The following is a 3,969-nucleotide window of genomic DNA, read 5'->3' as shown; positions in this document are numbered from 1 at the left end:
GTTTATGTAGCATCTAGCATAATGCTGCCTTAATCTTTGAGGCTTCTCTAGTGCTATTAAATCAAAATAATAAATAATATCAGCCACTCTGGGCCAACCTTCTCAGGATAATCCTCCCGTATCAGTTGGAAAGCCTGTAAACACTCCTGGAATGTCTAAGGAAGTTTACGCTTGCCTTTATGTCCCCGAACGCCTCCTTGATTCACCTGAACAGGATGATGGTATGGTTCCCTAGGACTAGCTAGCTCATCTGTGCCCATATGAGAGGGGTTTGAGCCCTTCAAATGATTTCTGCAGGAGAGTTTAGAAGAGGCATCAAATCTTGAATTGTCACAGTTGAAGAAAAAGTGCTACTGCTTCTTTGATACTCAGAATCACAACATTAAGGGCTATATGACTGTCTGTTTAATTAGGGATTCCTCATACCTTTTAGGGGATCTGTATCTGATGCTGCTGCTATTCAATTTGTATCCAAGAGAACAAATAGACCATACTGTCTTTGGAGGGCTCTGAACAGACATTCAACATGTGCATGGTCAGTAGTGTCATCTATCTATCACATAAAGGTAAAAGTCTGAAAAGCAATTGAGGTTGACTTGTCTGGACAAGGGTTTTAGGAAGAGTGGCCTCTTAGTACACAGTGCATGCCGTGCAGGAGTTTTAGGTTGCAATTTATCAAGTACTGTTTAAGGAAGTACATTTCACAGTCCTGTGACAACTTCTCCCTGCTGCTGTTGTCCTCCAAGACAGAAGTAGTAAAGACTCTGCTGGAAGATCAGTGTATCTGGGGCCTACCTTTTCAACCTACTGAATGCTGGAGGGATGATACCTGACCTGTGGCATGGTGGTTAGTGCAGTAGGTTGGGAACATAAGAGAGATGCAGATTTGGAACTTTTCTTGGCAAAGGGGACCTAGAAACTGTGTCTCCATCTTCTTGAATAAGTGTCCCAACTATTCAGCCACTGGGACTAAAACATGGGAGGGCTGCTCTCCCATCTTCTGGTCATTGTGCTGGTACAGTATATGCATGCATAGTCACATTCATACCTGGCCAGTGCATAGCTGTGCTATATATGCTCAGTCTACACGTGCATGCTTACACAGCTGCAGCATAAAACCAGTGTTAAAAATAGCTCAGTAGATAGGGCTGGATTAACCCTTGAGTGGACCCTAGGCAAACAAACTCATGGGCTCCTACTTAATACTGTTTATTTATATTACTTTTTTCACTTAATAAGTATAATATGTAAAATAAGCACAACTGGGCCTCTCCTTCACTTAGGGCCCTAGGCATGTGCTTAGTTTGCCTGTGCGTTAATCCAGCCCTGCAGGCAGGTGGCTAGAAAACTTCCATTTAGATGTAAAAATAAAATTCCACCTTGTGTTCCCTCTTCTGATATCATGAGCTCAAAATAAGCTACAAAATGTGCATTCATTCTGTTGGAGGGTGTGGAGTAAATAACTCCTCTTCTTCAGAGATGTGGTTCTGCGCCTACTGAGACCAGCTATATCCTAGTGTAACTCTACTGAGTTCAGTGGAATTAACCTCTTCATAATGCAGACCAAGGAGATTTGAGCCAAGCTATGCAATTGTTTATTAACCAGGGACCGTAAACTCCATAATAACCCAGTGTTGAAACACTAGACAAGTTTTCCTAAGATTTCTATATATCTATGGGCATTTATATACGTGCTCCAAGAGTGAGAGTGGGTGGGGGGAAGAGAGGGTGCTTTGATTAGAGCAGCTCCAAGAGACACTCTAATTAAAGTGCCCAAAATATCATGTGTATTAGTGTCCGCACACTGAAAAATGGTGGCAAGGGTGCTTTAAAGTTTGTCAAATGAGCTTTAGTTAAAGCTCCCTCACCACCATTTTTTAGTGTGGGGACACTGATACACGTGACACTAGAGTCTGCTGGAGAACGGTCATTACCACGCTCCAGCAGATTCAATTAATCGAGTCTGCTCCGACAAGCTGTAATTACAGCACATTGGAGCAGCCTACCTGCATGTGTATAGGCACTCTATATTGCTGGATAGTAGAGCTGTGCAATGCTTCGGGTGCTGACTTGATCTGGAGGAGGATTCAGCTGACTCTATTCGGGACAGCAGTTTGAATGACCAAATGGAATCACTGTCCCCTAAATCGACCGAATTAGAAGCAAATACTAGCTGCTTCACACAGGCCTACTGGATAGCTTCCATCACAATTTGTAGGATCCAAATAAGGACTTTTCCAATCTAGTTAAAAGAAGCTTGTCAACCTCAACAGGCAGTTTCCATAAACAATACTGCAGATGTTCCAGGTCTCCTCTGTTTTGATTGACCCTCCTTTCTCTGCTGTTGGAAGAGAATTGCCAATGGCAAAAATTCACAATTCAAAACTTTTGGATAAACAAACCAAGTGCCACATATAAAAATATCACCAAATGCAGATAGTTCATCTGCCTTTTGGAGCTTTCTGCCCTCAAACCCACAGCATGTCAGAAAACATCTAGTCAGAGCACACCATGGTTACTTACAGTATCTTCCAGTTATGTTCAATAGCTAGCTTCTTTCTCACTATGTCAAGAAGTTGTCTAGATTTTGGGATGGTATATTTAGTGTCAGATCATACCTCTAACACTTCCTGCCAAGGATAATATCTAGCCTGATGAATGAGCTAAAATTGATATGCATAGCATAAGTCCTCTCTCCTGTATTGTGGTCACTTTTTTCTGAGAGAGAGAGGATATTTTGAAAAAAAACTCTTTTCCATGAAGTACATGTAATACTGTCAAGTCTGCTCCAGAGACAGAAAAGATCCTAACTTCCTGATGAACTTCCTTCTGGATGGGAGCCAAGAATTCCTGTATAATTTTTCTTGTAACCTTAGGAAAATCTGACAGGACATTGTTCCTGCAAGGTTCATACTTTTTACCTGACATTGTTCTGGTTCTCAGCATTCCCAGCCCTGGCATCAAAACTTTTAGCTCACCTACCAGCTCTTCCAGTTCTCCCATAACAAAATCAGGATCGATTTCCTCATCCAGACCTGAAATACCTCTGCTTGGAAGCTTGGTTGAAATCTTTTATGAGGAAGTTGTATGTCTTAAAGTTAAAAGCTCTTTTTATGTAGGCGACTGATAGTGGGGGTATCAACTGACTTCAACATTCCCCTTATTTTTGACATATTTATTATCACTTTGGATTTTCATTGAGGTCAGTCAATATGTGTTAGACAGCTATATCAGTGCACTATCCTCCAGTATAAAGATGTTTAGACTTTGCACGTCTTGAAATTAAAAGGTTCTTGAAAAGACTAATGCATTTTTCCAGCCTATTATTGAGTGGGTGACCTCATGGGATTCGATTGTGGTACTGATGAAAACTGATAGCATCAGCATCTAAATCTTTTTATAGGACTGTGCTTTGTATTACTATATTTTTAGTGGAAACAGCACCAGCCAAGAGAATTTGTAAAATCCAAGCTTTGGTGACTGACACCTCCATATACAGTATTGTGATCAGAAAAGGATGGTATTGCATCCTGTTCCCCTAATTCCTGGCTAAGTGACTTCAAACTTCCATCTGACCCAGTCCATCAGCAGCCTTATACTATGTTCCACCATGCCATCATTATCAAGAGAAGTTGGGTTATTTGGTTGAAATGTTAAAATAAGTTTTAGCTAGCCTGAAATGTGGAAAAATATTTGCTTCCATGACAAGAATACTTTTCCATGTTCCAAACTGTTTCCATGGCAAAAATACTTTTTTGTGGGGTGAAGCTGTCAGCCTCACCCTCAGTCCCAAACCTGAATGGCCAAAGACAACTCCTGGTCTGGCTTCTACCTTTTATTTGACCCAGCATGGACAGTCCTTCCAGGGATACAATTCCTACCCTCATAAGTCACCTAGGCTTGCAAACAGCCCACTAAAGCAAATTATCAGTCTCAGTAGGTGGAAGCAATAGCAGAAGCAACAACTTT

This window comes from Gavialis gangeticus, unplaced genomic scaffold, assembly GCF_001723915.1.
Source record: "Gavialis gangeticus isolate Ggan-Ray unplaced genomic scaffold, GavGan_comp1, whole genome shotgun sequence".
Lineage (NCBI taxonomy): Eukaryota > Metazoa > Chordata > Crocodylia > Gavialidae > Gavialis > Gavialis gangeticus.
The sequence above is the reverse complement of the archived record's forward strand: the minus strand, read 5'-3'. Positions refer to the sequence as shown.